General features: G+C 48.0%; 1 protein-coding gene across 1 annotated transcript in view; it reads left to right on the top strand.

The window, feature by feature from the left end:
• KCNK1 (potassium two pore domain channel subfamily K member 1) overlaps nt 1–15,006 on the top strand; it is a 51,711-nt gene that overhangs the window by 23,263 nt on the left and 13,442 nt on the right. The window lies entirely within an intron of this gene.

Consider the following 15,006-nt stretch of genomic DNA (forward strand, 5'->3'; position numbering starts at 1 on the left):
CCTCCTGCCCGGGTGGAAAGCTGGCCTCAGGAACAGAAGAGAAAGGCTGGCGGTAATTTTCACGGTTGGGGAGACGTGCTTGCTGGGTTCTTGTGGGAAGTCTTTTCTGTTGGCTTCTGTTTGCTCAGTGGGATGAAAATGTAAGGAGAATTTGAAACAAAAGGGCTTAAAAACTCACTGATACACTTAACCAGTTTTTCTGCCCATCTCTCAGTTTTCACTATCATTTCTTTCAAGCTAGCCCCTCAGCTCATTCAAATTAAAATTTCTGTTTGGCAGTGCTTGCTTATCTTTTCATAAACACAGAACTACCAAGCTTTCAGTGGAATCTTTCTGATTGTAGTGATTTCCCAGGGCTGACCAGTAATGAGATTTCACCTGTACAAAACCTGTACAATGGAAAGTCTGCTTTTTTGGTACAGTGGAATGGTTAGAATGTAATATTGTTTTGGGAAACTCTGGATGAAAAGTAAATACAATTTGGTCATTTGAGGAGCAGGAAGCTCATTTTACATTTTATTTTATTTATCTGTGTATGTATGTATGTATTTGGCTGTGTCGGGGCTTAGTTGCGGCACGCGGGATCTTCATTGCGGCCTGTGGGATCTTTCGCTGTGGTGCGCAGGCTTCTCTCTAGTTGTGATGTGGGCTCTCTAGTTGCAGCATGCAGGCTCTAGAGTGTGCGGGCTCAGTAGTTGCAGTGTGTGGGCTTAGTTGCCTTGCGGCATGTGGGATCTTAGTTCCCTGTCCAGGGATCAAACCCGCATCCCCTGCACTGGAAGGCAGATTCTTAACCACTGGACCACCAGGGAAGTCCCTCATTTTATATTTTAAATGGTTCTATTTATTGGACTGATTAGAAACAGCATTTAAGGCCTTTCAGAGCAGAGATTCTCAATGGCTATGTGGGGAGAGGGATATGTAGTTTGAATACTAAGTATTATATTTTATATTTATTATTTACCATGCTGTTACTGAGTCCAAGCTCAGACTGCTCACTGCATGAAAGGCCAATAAATTGAGACTAGTTGCTGGGGCAATGAATAGCCACTTTATTGGAATCTCCAGCAGATGGAGAAGAAGGTGGACTAGTGTCCCAAAGAACCATCTTACCTGAACTAGAATTCAGGCTTCTTTTATACTAAAGAGGGGAGGGGGTGTGGCTGGTTGTTTCAGACTCCTTGGTGTTGGAATCCTTTGTTCTTGCATCTGTCCACATAGGTCAGGCCATGGTGTTCCTATAAACCTCCAACAAGACAAATGTTATTCTCTGTTCTGCAACTTTTTATCTTTATACTAATGGAAAAGTGGTATACCTTTAAAGGTCACAGCCTTGAGAATGGGCTATATTTCAGGCTACAGGCAACATTCTTAACTTGTAGCAAAAGCAATAGAATACAAAGGTTAAAGTAAAAGAAACAGATCCAATATGGAGTCAGATTCGTTCTTCCCTATTACAGTGCCAATTACAGAAATTAACATTTGAGAGAATGTTCTGGGCTGTGGAAAAACATAAAGGGTTATCCCTCCCCTCCCCCGCCAGTGAGAAGCGGGACCCGCCCCATGATGGATTTCTTGTCCTTGTTTCATGTATCCAAAAGGAGCGTTGACTTTTAAAGTTAATAAAACGCTGGTTTGGATATTCACTCTTTCTGTCTTAAATGGCAAAACAAAGCCAAGTTAGTGTCAGATCTGAGATGCTTAAAAGTGGGGGGGGACCCCATGTGCCTCTACTTCCCCTGACTCTACAAAGTGCCCTCCCTAAACAGGGGGCTCACTGCTTCTCCTTAATGATGTCATACAAAGACGTGGGTTAGGAAAAAAAGAAAAAGTGCCTGTTTTCTCTTTTTGTGTTTTTATTTAATGATGTTTCCAAAAAAGAAATCCGCTCAGGAAATGATGGTTTAGTAGAAGTGAGAATGTTTCCTAAGACAGATGGACTGAAGCACTGCAGAAGGAGCTCTGCTGTGCAGCGTTGTGAAGTGGTGACGGATTCTGCAGCACAGCAGGGCATGGAGACTGCCAGCCTCCCAGCCTCCTCTCTGGGACACTCTGAGCTCTTTGTGGCTGAGCTGCCCTACTGCGCAGGTGTAAGCCCTGGGGACCCAGCTGGTGGGAAGCAGGACGTGCTGAATATCCCAGCTCTGCATCTCTGGGCTGTGTGACTAAGTTGAGCCACACTTGGGAAAGTGTTTTATGCCAGAAAGTAATATTTTTAGAAACGGAAGAATTCATGTGATTCTACCAAGCAGTTTGTCCTTCCTATGTCTGGCTCTGTGGGGTAGCACGTGGGTCCACAGAAGCGGCAGATACATTTTCCTGCTCCCTAAGGGTAACTGCCCACAAAACAAATGACACCAGTCACTGTTTGGGGAAACAAAACATAAGCCCAGTGATGATTACTTTCCACTGACCAAAGTCTTCAAACAAAAGTCTTCATATTTTTGCACCCATGTGTATATTCACTCACGACTGTTGGCTTGCGATGAGGCTCCCGTCCTGAGGCACCAAAAGAAGAGGTGAATGTATAGGATTTGAGTTTTTCATCCATGTGACCCTAAATCAGGACCCAGATCAAAGAAAGGGCTGACACTGACTTCACATAGTGCTTGCCCACATCTTTTTTATTTTTATTTTTTTTACGGTACGCGGGCCTCTCACTGTTGTGGCCTCTCCCGTTGCGGAGCACACGCTCCGGACGCGCAGGCTCAGCGGCCATGGCTCACGGGCCCAGCCGCTCCACGGCATGTGGGATCTTCCCGGACCGGGGCACGAACCTGTGTCCCCTGCATCGGCAGGTGGACCCTCAACCACTGCGCCACCAGGGAAGCCCCCACCTCTTTTTTGATATAAAGCATTTCTAACCACTCACTTAGCCCCTAATAATACACTGCTCTGCCTTTTTAAAAATGTTCTCTTTTTGTTTCCACAACTATATTTTTCATAAGACAAGAGGAGCATGGAGCTGGTTCTATGTTTCTTTGAAGAACCTGCAGCATCTCTAAGTGTTTGATCCATAATAGGTGTGTCATATAGACCCGAACATCACAACCAAAGCACATTCCTGATTTTTTGAGCTATCAACATTTATGAGAGGGGTTGATTTTCCAACTTTTACGTTGCCTGGTTGAATCTCTCTCTCCCATAAGAGATACTGTCCTTTTTACCACCAAGCTTTCTTCTCATTTATTTGCCAAGGATATTTAAAATAGAAGAATCTGGGCTTCCCTGGTGGCGCAGTGGTTGAGAGTCCGCCTGCCGATGCAGGGGACACGGGTTCGTGCCCCGGTCCGGGAAGATCCCACATGCCGCGGAGCGGCTGGGCCCGTGAGCCATGGCCGCTGAGCCTGTGCGTCCGGAGCCTGTGCTCCACAACGGGAGAGGCCACAACAGTGAGAGGCCTGCACACCACAAAAAAAAAAGAGAATAATCTGACAAAGCATTTGAACATTCCCTGTGTGTTTGTGTCACATACTTGATCCTTTCCCCATTAATATCCTGGGGGGAGAATCAGTGCTCTTTAGGCTGTCCAATGTTTAAAAAAACAACCTGGAGGCAATCAGTCATCTCATGAACTTGGCATTGTGGTTTTATTACTGACCAGGGTTCTTGGCCTTCCTTAATCAATAGAAATTGATAAGAAGCCAGACAAGAAATTCAGGCAACGCTTTATTGGGGCCCTTGCTGCAGCAGCGGGGGATTGAAAACAAATAACAGTTTCTCTTACTTGCTTCCCTCAGGGTCGGTGAGCTTGTCCCTTATATGGGGTGAGGGTAGGGGCAGGTCCAAATGTCTGCCGGAGGGGTAGCTTAGGTGGTTTGCCCACTACTTAGGTGGTGTTGTGTGCACGGTGCATGAACCCGGCTTTTGCTCCTGACCCCCTTGCTTTTGCTCCCAGCTCTTCAGAAGTGGCAGTTGGGTTTTTGGTCTTTTTGTATCTTGATGTCCATAATTTGCCCCAATTGCTTGTGCATGCAGTTATTTTTAGTCCCTTAAAGTTTCTTTGTATTCTGTTGCTGGAAGGGAGACCTTTAGCCAGCTCCAAGCGCTGCAGCAAAGGGTGCCAGGTCCCAGGTCCCAGCCTGTCTCAGTTTGTTCACATGTTTACTTGGCTGTGGTTTGGGTTTTAGTTTTGTACTCCTGACTTTTATCCTGAAAACTCCTTCCTGAAAAGTACTGAATGCTTGTTCCTTCCTGCAGGTCACACTCACCTGATGAGATCCTCTGGGGCTCTCCCCCTGCCTCATTCTGGCTCTCTGCATGTGCTAACCTAGGGCTTTGGGGTGAACGGGAAAGAAACTGATTAGCAATTGAGCACGGTGTGGGTAGGGAGTGGGTCCTGCGATTACTTCACTATTCTCATTTTTTCAATGAGGATTTGCGAAGGGGACTATAAACTTTATATCCAAAAAGGTCTGAGATGAGAATTCTCTTGTCCAAATAGAAAGACAAATACCCCAGGTGCATGGGAAGCAACAGGGAGAAAAAACCATATGATACTGGTTTGGAGAGTTAAACATTTTTGGTAACATTTGAATACATTGGAAATGTACTCCTCTGATAAAACAGAACTTTTTTGGCACCATGAGTAGTTTTGTAAAGGCAAGGAAACATAAGAAATAGTCATTGTGCGATATTGCTGTCAGTGCGGGCTTAACTCGGAGCCTGATTTATTGCAGGTAGGCAGGTGAGTAATAAAGGGGCAATTGGAATTCTCAGTGCTGAACTCTCAGGCAGTGATATTGGTCTGAGACCTGAATGAAGAAAAGGAGCCACTCCTGTGATAGAGCTCAAACGTTTTGAAGAGGAGACAAAAGGCCGGTGTTTTCCAGAGAGTAGTATATGGGGGGGGGGGGGCGGTAGTAGGAAGTTTGGTCAGAGAAGTAGTCAGGGGCCAGATCTTTAGAGTCCAATAGGCTGTAGCAAGGAATTTTTTTTTTAACATCTTTATTGGAATATAATTGCTTTACATTGTTGTGTTAGTTTCTGCTATATAACAAAATGAATCAGCTATACATATACATATATCCCCATATCCCCTCCCTCTTGCATCTCCCTCCCACCCTCCCTTAGTTATCTATTATTGTGTAACAAATTATCCCAAACTTAGAATCTTAAAACAACACACATTTCTTATCTGGGTCCAGAGTCCAGGCCTGGCTTATCTAGGTGCTGTGCTCAGGATCCCACAGGCTACGTCAAGGTGTCAGCTGGGCTGCATTCTCATCAGAGGCTTGACTGGAGAACGATCTGCCTCCAAGCTCCCTCAGGGCAAATTAATTTCCTTGTAGAGGTGGAACTCGATGTGACTTGCTTCTCTGAGTCCAGCAAGGAATTTAAGATGTGTTTATTTCCAGTACTTGCAGTGAAAAGTCATTAGAGGATTCTAATCCAAGGGGTGATGTGATATAATTTTCATTATTCAAAGATGACGTTAGGGACTTCGCCGGTGGCACAGTGGTTAAGAATCCGCCTGCCATAGAGAACAAATGTATGGACACCAAGGGGGGAAAGTGGTGGGGTGGGATAAATTGGGAGATTGGGATTGACATATATACACCAATATGTATAACATAGATAACTAATAAGAACCTGCTGGGTAAAAAATAAATAAAATTCAAAAATTCAAAAAAAATAAAATTCATATTAAAAAAAAGAGAATTTGCCTGCCAATGCAGGGGACACAGGTTCGAGCCCTGGTCCAGGAAGATCCCACATGCCACGGAGCAACTAAGCCCATGCATCACAACTACTGAGCCTGTGCTCTAGAGCCCATGAGCCACAACTACTGAGCCTGTGTTCCACAACTACTGAAGCCCATGCGCCTAGAGGCCGTGCTCTGCAACAAGAGAAGCTACCGCAATGAGAAGCCCGCGCACCACAACAAAGAGTAGCCTCCACTCACCTCACTAGAGAAAGCCCGCACGCAGCAATGGAGACCCAACGCAGCCAAAAACATAAATTAATTTATTAATTAATTTAAAAAAGGAAGCGCTCCCTGTAATCCGTCAGCCTTGTGTACCGCTGTTGGGTATAGCAGAGCTGTCTGAGAAGTAGTTTTGTTTTAAAAAAAAAAAAAGCAGGGGCTTCCCTGGTGGCGCAGTGGTTGAGAGTCCGCCTGCCGATGTAGGGGGCACGGGTTCGTGTCCCGGTCCCGGTCCAGGAAGATCCCACGTGCCGTGGAGCGGCTAGGCCCGTGAGCCATGGCCGACATGCCATGGAGCGGCTAGGCCTGTGAGCCATGGCCGCTGAGCCTGTGCGTCCGGAGCCTGTGCTCCGCAACGGGAGAGGCCACAACAGTGAGAGGCCCGCATACCGCAAAAAAAAAAAAAAAAAAAAAGCAAAGCTAACCTTATAGTATTGAAGTGGGTGGAATGGTGCCCCCCGCGCGCCCCCAGTTTACATTCAGGTCCTAACCCTGGATCCTGTGACGTTATTTGGAAAGAGGGTCCTTGCAGATGTAACTGAGTTAAAGATATCGAGGTGAAGTCGTCCGTATGGGCCCTGAATGCTGTAACAGATGTCGTGATAGGAGACAGAAAAGGAAACGATGCAGAGGGAAGGCCAGGTGGAGGTGGAGGAAGACATGGAGTGATGCGGCCACAAGCCAAGGAAACAACCTTTCTGGAGGCTTGGAGCCACCAGAAGCTGGGAGAGCACGGAGGATCCTCCCCCAGAGCCTTTGCAGGCAGTGCGGCCCTGCCAATATCTTGATTTCAGACCCCTGGCCCCCAGAACTGGGAGAAGATACACTTCTGCCGTTTTAAGCCTCCAAGGCGGCTTCTCAAGGCAGCTACAGGGCGCTAACGCAAGTGTCTCATGGCTTTGGCACACATCAGCGGCTGGGGGAGCGGAATCGTGAGGGGAAGTGGGAGACTGATAAAGTGATGCAGGAGAAAAACCGTGGGCCATGGATCCAGCAGCAGGGAGAACGATGAAAAGTGCTCTGCTGTAGAACATATTTCAGAAGTGAAACCAGTAGGATTTGCTGATCGATCAGAGGTTGCGGACAAGGGAAAGAAGATTTTGTTTTGTTTTGTTTTGTTTTGTTTTGTGGTAAGCAGGCCTCTCACCGTTGTGGCCTCTCCTGTTGCGGAGCACAGGCTCCAGACGCGCAGGCTCAGCGGCCATGGCCCACGGGCCCAGCCGCTCTGCGGCATGTGGGATCCTCCCAGACCGGGGCATGAACCCGCGTCCCCTGCATCGGCAGGCGGACTCTCAACCACCGCGCCACCAGGGAAGCCCGAAAGAAGAATTTTTTAAAAATCACCTTGGTATTTGGCCTGAAGAATGAACCAGATGCCAGTACTATATCCTGAAATGAGGAAGACGTAGGCTAGGGAAGGGGCAGATTTGGGCTCAGAGAAGCAAGTCACATCGAGTTCCACCTCTACAAGGAAATTAATTTGTCCTGAGGGAGCTTGGAGCCAGGTGAGGGGTGATGATGAGGGCAGAGGTGGTCTCCTAAGTATGTCATGATCGAGACATCTTTTGTGGACATATTAATTTTGAGATGCCTGTGTCACATCCAAGACAGGATTTTGAATAGGATGTTAGGCATAAAATGAAAGCTCAGAAAAGAGGACGAGTCAATTTAGGAGCCATCACTGTAGTATATAGATCCGTGGTTCTCAATCCTAGCTGTATGTTGGAGTCTCTTGGGGAGCTTAAAAATATATACCAGGGCTTCCCTGGTGGCGCAGTGGTTGAGAATCCGCCTGCTAATGCAGGGGACATGGGTTCGAGCCCTGCTCCGGGAAGATCCCACATGCCGCAGAGCAACTAGGCCCGTGAGCCACAACTACTGAGCCTGCGCATCTGGAGCCTGTGCTCCGCAACAAGAGAGGCCACGATAGTGAGAGGCCCATGCACCGCGATGAAGAGTGGCCCCCGCTTGCCACAACTAGAGAAAGCCCTTGCACAGAAATGAAGACCCAACACAACAAAAATTAATTAATTAATTAATAAACTCCTATCCCCAACATATTCTAAGATATATATATATATACACACCAGCATCTGCACTTCATCCCAGACCAATTGAAGTGACATCTCTAAGGTATTTAAGAGCCCCCAGGTGAAGCTGATGTACAGCCAGGTTGAAGAACCACAGGCGTAAAAATGCTCCTTAAAGCCTCGAGTCTGGGTGCGATCATCCAGGGCAGAACTGCCTCAAAGATGTGCTGCTGCTGTTAGGTCACAAGCAGGCTCGACTCTGATCCCCCTCTGCTTTCAGGTGGCTGTAGTCTGAGCTTGGCAGTGAGTGTAGACAGAGTATGAGGGGTGAGTCCTGGAGGGCTCGAGTCTGGCACGCTCACCACGGAGGAAGGACCAGCGAAGGACCCTGAGGAGGGCCTGTGAGCCGGGAGACAGCGAATGAGAGGGAGAAGCCAAGGGAAGAAACTGTTTCAAGGGGGCCGTCAGCTCAGTCAAATGGCGCTTAGAAGTTGAGAAACGTGAGAATAGAACTATTTGGGGGATTTCACAAGATGGAAGCCATTGGTGACCTGGAGGAGACAGACCTGTTTCAACACAGCAATTTAGATGGAGGTCATGTTGAACCAGTAGAAGGAAGTGCATTTGGGTCCACAGATCTTCCCAGCAAACCTGGACCAGTGAGGGAGGCCTCTGACGGACCTGTGCCTTCTGCTTTTCCCGCTGAAAACCCGGCATATCTGTGAGCTAGAAAATTCTATTCAAAGTGACTCTTTTGAGCCCAATATTTCATCTTTGGGAATGTGGTACCCGAATCCCCTTATTAAGGTGACAGCTTTATAAGTGGGTGTGTCATCTGCGCCTCTGTTTCCATTCATGTAAATCTTTTTCTTTTCAGTCTGCCTTTGCTACAGAGGGATCCTCTCCCCAGGCTGGGGCATCAGTGAGCTTTGCGTGGTTTCTCTTGAGCAAGGTGGTCCTAGTTGTATGACTTCGTACCTGAATGTAAATGAGGTTGTCAAACCCCGCTGCCTGGGACACGTTCATGGCTCAGCAAACATCAGTTGGAACTTAGGGCTGAAATCACCTTAAGGCAGACACAGCTTCCCCCAGGGAGAGCCAGCTGCACATCTGGGGGTGCCTTGGGAGGAGGGCACCTGAGCCACCAGGGTGGCTGGGAGAGCTTGGCCCTTTACATGCCCCCCGCACTCCCGCCACCCGGACCACCCTCACCCCCCCTGCCTCTGCCCTGCTCTGTCCTCAGGGCTCCCACTCCCCGCCGATGCCGAGCCGGGAGGGCTGCCTTGCCTTTGGGTTCTGGCTGCAAATCCTCTGTTCTGCTCTAGTGCTCGGCGCCCCCCGAAAGAATCCTGTCCCCGTGCCCCGGGAGTTTCACAGGAGGATGAAGGCAGGGCCAGCATTTGTGGAGAGCCGTGTTGGGGTGGATTGCACTTCCTGCAGCCTTAGAGAAATAGCATGTTCTGGAACACTGCTCATCAGTGACGGGTTGGCAGGACAGGAGGTGCTCCCTGGGCCGCACCGCTGCAACTCCCCCCCACCCCAAGGCTGGCAGATGGACTTGAGAACTGTGTCCCCCATCTAGGAGCAGACAGCAGGTGTGCATGAGCCCTCCCGGCAGTTCTCCTGAGGAAGCCCCAGAGTTGACATCCCCCCATCCATCCGGCCCACACACGTCTGAGCTGCCTACAGCCTGGGAGTTTGTGCCCTCAAAGCACAACCAGAGGTGTTAAGCCATCTGTTCAAGGAGATTATGAAATTGTTACAGATTTGTAACAATTTATTTTTTTAAATATATAATTCTATTCATTCATTTATTTATTTATTTGGCTGCACTGGGTCTTGGTTGTGGCACACAGGATCTTTAGTTGCAGCATGCGGACTCTTAGTTGCAGCATGTGGACTCTTAGTTGTGCCATGCATGTGGGATCTAGTCCCCTGATCAGGGATCGAACCCAGGCCCCCTGCATTGGGAGCACAGAGTCTTAGCCACTGGGCCACCAGGGAAGTCCCTGAAACAGTTTAAAAAGCACATTTGTATCTTCATGTCTCTGAGTGCCACACCTCTGTGTCCTAATTGATCTTCTGTTCATGTGCTAACTTCCAGCACTGCCCTGTACCAAAGCAGGATTTCAAGGAGTAAAGAAAAATCTAGAATGTCCTCCTCGCTGTTATGTAGATGGAAAACTGTTCTTACATCCACACGTCAAAGCCTTAACTTTTAGGTCTATCCTTCTAGGTTATTTTCAAATATAGACAGAATTAGAGGGAGTTGCATAATGGGTCCTCCGTGTACCCACAAGCCAGCTGTCAACACGCTGAATCTTCCCATCCTTATCTCCTCCATCCCACACACCTCCCCCGCCCGCTTTTGAGTTCCCTGGCATGTTGGGTTAGTAAGTTTTGGCCAAGTGATGCTGCGGTGACGTGGCCCTGATCTCAGTGGCTTCTGGTAACCAAGGCACGTGTCCTTGGCGGATGCATGTGGCTTTGCTCTGGGACCAAGGCAGCAAGGCGAGCCTCGCCCTGTGGAGGATCCACTCATGGGTGTTCCTGAAGGAGATACTGTGCCGACTGGGCCATGACCCAGAGCCGAGAGAAGTGAGATTTCCTAGAAGGAAAAGTCAGTCACGTCAGGCCCTAAGAGAAGTATGGAGGTGTTGTGTCTTCCCGTATCGATGGTGTGATAGCGTTCCTGTCAATTAGTCTGTAGTCCAGAGGCAGGGAGTTAGCATGTGAAGTTCCCTGATTAGGAACGTGTACTCCAGGGGAAGTTAGTTAGCATTTGAGAGACCGTAAGTAGGAATCCACTCCCCTGAGGTCTCAGCAAGGCCTAAGTATAGACTAGAGTCCATGAATTAGCATAAGGATTACTACACGTATTTTCATGGGTAAGATGGATGGTTTTTCATTCAAGTTACGTAGGTTGACTAGAGATGTTTTTCATCTACTCTTGCACAAGGGCGTATACAACCTTTAGAACCCAGCAAATGGATATCCTTCACCATGGCATTCCAGCTCGAGGACTCGGCCGTCTTCAACGCTCTGCCACTTCACCAAGCATCCTGAGGATTCTGTCACCTGATTGGACCAGAAGGTGGTTGAAATCTGGCTTCTAGAGGAGTGTGGTATCTGCCTCCACCCAACCTTTCAAGTAACTGCATGTTGCAATACCTAAAGGAGAGAGAACTTGAACTTCCCTGTGCTAACAACAGGTTGTGTGGCTATGTAGTGCCTCTTTTCTTTGTAGAACATACCACCTAGTAGAGAAATTTTGTGGGAGGGGTCTCACCTACCTTTAATCATTGGAATTTCCTGGGGTCTACGCATAAGAACGTGGTTGGGGTGAATGGGGCCTTACTGAGCCGTTTACAGTGAAGGGAGTGAGAAATTGAGAGGGAGCCTTTGGATTTTTCTGTTGGAATGGGGGTCATTAGTGTTGTCCCCAACTACAGAGAGGCCACAAAGTCCTGTGTAACAGAGTGTTCCCTGAGTGCTGTTGTTAGGTGTTTCGTTGTCACCAGGAACTGCTTTACCCATCAGTGTGGAAGAGGAGTGTTGAAGGATGGAGGGAAAATTAAAATGGGAGCAGAGAACAGAGGAGAGAATACAGATGTCTTCTCACTAGCATGCCTAGTGGCCAGTCTGGAAGAGTGTACATATTGTCGAGAGAATTCAGTTAGTTCTTTCAGCATCCATAGAAGAGTTTACTTGCTCTGTACTTCCTAGGTACCGGCATCTGTGCTAATTGCTTTACATGGATGCTTTGGTGTAATCCTCATCACACCTCCAAGAGGTAGGATGTATTATTCATATTTGACAGATGAGGACATGAATACATAAAGTTTTGCAGGATCACACAGCTAGTAAGAAGCAAAGCCGGGATTCAAATTTAGGATGTCAGATTCCTCGGCCTGTTTGCCTAAGCACCACCTTTGGTTTACACGTGTGGTATTGCAAACGACTTTTTAAAAAAATTATTATTTATTATTAATTTATTTATTGTTAATTAATTAATTTTGCAGTACGCGGGCCTCTCACTGTTATGGCCTCTCCCGTTGTGGAACACAGGCTCTGGACGCGCAGGCTCAGCGGCCATGGCTCACGGGTCCAGCCGCTCCGTGGCATGTGGGATCCTCCCGGACCGGGGCACGAACCCATGTCCCCTGCATCGGCAGGCGGACTCTCAACCACTGTGCCACCAGGGAAGCCCGCAAAGGACTTTTTTGTTTGCACTTTCCTCCCTGTTTTCTCAATGTTCAAGAGCATCAGAGCCTTTAAAGTCAAATGGAAGAGAAAGAAAAAGTTTATTCCAGGAACCTCTGCCTTTAAAAGGTATAGAGATTTTTCCACCAAGGTGAAGTAGACACCTGTGTTTTCCTGCCAGAAAACCTTGGGACATCACTGCTTTGAGTCTCTGTAAAGCTAGGGGTGGTTTGGTCCAGCAGGCATCCAGGGCCCCTCCACCCCTTTACACCAGACAAGAGTTTAGGACCACTTCTAGCCTGGATTTAGGCTTGGGGCCAAACAGGAACTATGCTGATTATCTGCATGGCGGGGCTTGGAAATTCAGGGTCAAGTAAATGGTGTGTCTTCTTCTTGTCCTCCAGCACTTTTTCCTTTACCTTTACCTTTACCCTGTCTTCCCCAGGGCAAGGTGCCTGCTGTTCCTAGGGGAAAAGAAATTGGAATTGTCTGCACAGCATCCATGCCCCGGGGGAAAATGCCTACAGCATGAATTTTCAAACCCTGTTCTAAAAGTGCATGACTGGGAAGCCTTTACAGTCTAAGAACTTTAAACCTCAGGGAAGTGATGGCTGCAGGATAATTATGTCAAACCCAAAGGCACACCTGAGGGAATGTACTTGCTTTCTTGTTCTGTTGCTTCCTTCAGTTTTTCTTCTCACTGTTGTCCTGTTGTCAGAAATTTCTAAGATGTGGTCAGGAATGGGTGAGAGAGGAAACGAAAAAGAAATCACAGAAAGACAGACTAGAATATGATGTGTGATTCCTCAGCTGTGCTGTTTTGCACAATAATCAGGCTCTAGGTCAGGATTCCAACTCTTTCGTCAGAGGTCCCAGTGGGGGAAGGTAGGTCTGTGTGTGAGACACACGGGGGGAGCGGGGGCCTGCACAGGTATGCTGACCCCTACACAAGGAGCGGGCACGGGGTGCTGCCACATGCACAACAGCAGCAGCCGGCGTGAGAATGCCAGGCCTATGGGTGTAGAGCATCCTCTGTAACAGGCTGTAATGTCTGCAAGAGGTTGATGTGGATGGCACTCATCAGGAGGGGGTATAAACACTCTCATCCCTGTTCTCGTGGAATTGGGACCAGGTAGACCAGGGGTGACCTAAACATTTCTTCTACATTAGCTCAAAGGGGAACAGAGGTGGAAAGAAATCCTGAGAGTAACCCCAAAACAAAGGCAGCAGTGAACTAGAAACGGACTTCCCTGGTGGTACAGTGTATAATAAGACTTTGCGCTCCCAATGCAGGGGCCCGGGTTCGATCCCTGGTCAGGGAACTAGATCCCACATGCATGCTGCACCTAAGGAGCCCGCATGCAGCAGCTAAGGAGCCCGCATGCTGCACCTAAGGAGCCCGTGTGCCACAACTAAGGATCCCATGTGCTGCAACTAAGGAGCCCACATGACACACCCAAGGAGCCTGCGTGCCGCACCTAAGACCTGGCACAACCAAATAAATAAATATTTTAAAAACAAAACAAACCCCCCCCAGAAAAACAGTGAATTAGAAACAGACTGGGCCAAGCAGAAGTCTCAGGTCCGGGGAGGATCAGGACAGGTCAGTGTGCTGCCTAGATAGCTGTCGATGAAAAAAAATCAATAAACAATCAATAATAAGAAAAGAGTGTTATCTGAGCCATCTGAGGACTATAGCCCAGAAGCCAGCTTCCCATATGACTCTGAGAAACTGCTCCAGAGAAGCATGGTTTTCGACACAGTTTTATATCTTGTCAGAACAAAGAACATCAAACAAGTCAGGGATCCATTTCTTCAAGGTTTAAAAGAAACAGACCAGCACATGCACAGTGAGTCAGCACGGCCTTAGCACCTGGGAAGGCAGGCTTGTCATCAAAGGAGTCCCAGCCTTGGTATCCCAGGAAGGGAGGCATTTAATCATTGTGTTTAGCGTGGACATTCTTTACTTCTGGTCAGTGTGCCCTTTTCTTTAAAAATTAAAGCAGATGTACAACGTAGATTTGACAGGCCACAAACAGGTTGTGTTTTTTTTAGTTTATTTATTTATTTTATTTTATTTATTTTATTTTTGGCTGTGTTGGGTCTTCGTTACTACGCGCGGGCTTTCTCTAGTTGCGGCAAGCGGGGGCTACTCTTCGTTGCAGCATGCAGGCTTCTCATTGCGGTGGCTTCTCTTGTTGCGGAGCACGGGCTGTAGGCTCGCGGGCTTCAGTAGCTGTGGCACGCAGGCTCAGTAGTTGTGGCTCGCGGGCTCTAGAGCTCAGGCTCAGTAGTTGTGGCGCACGGGCTTAGTTGCTCCGCAGCATGTGGGATCTTTTTGGACGAGGGCTCCAACCTGTGTCCCCTGCATTGGCAGGTGGATTCTTAACCACTGAGCCACCAGGGAAGCCCAAACAGGCTATTTTTAGTCAGCATAAAATTCAAGTTATCTCTTGTATTAGCCAGAATGACCTCCCTAAATCTCAATATGTGAAAATTTCTTTTATCATAGCCTAGCTCTCACCCAGGGCCCCGGACCCTCGGGGCAGGGTGAGTTTCTGGGAGCTCCCAGCACAGGTTAGCTATGCCCTGTGGTCATTGCTTTAGGTCTGATCTGTCTCAGAGTATTCCGTGATTTGGGAACACCCAGGGATTTCTCCAGCTTTTATTGCCCACGTAGTCAGCCATCATCGCTTCTGTGTTTTTCCCTGTTGCCCCTCATCACAGCCCCTATGGCCTGATTTAAAAGATTGGTAAACACATGGTTCAAATCCTGCCTCTGCCATGAGCTTGCTGTTAGAGCTTTGGTAAACGGTCTAATCTCAGTGTCTCTTTTTCTGTAAAATA

The sequence above is a fragment of the Mesoplodon densirostris genome, chromosome 1, assembly GCF_025265405.1.
Source record: "Mesoplodon densirostris isolate mMesDen1 chromosome 1, mMesDen1 primary haplotype, whole genome shotgun sequence".
Taxonomy (NCBI): Eukaryota; Metazoa; Chordata; class Mammalia; order Artiodactyla; family Ziphiidae; genus Mesoplodon; species Mesoplodon densirostris.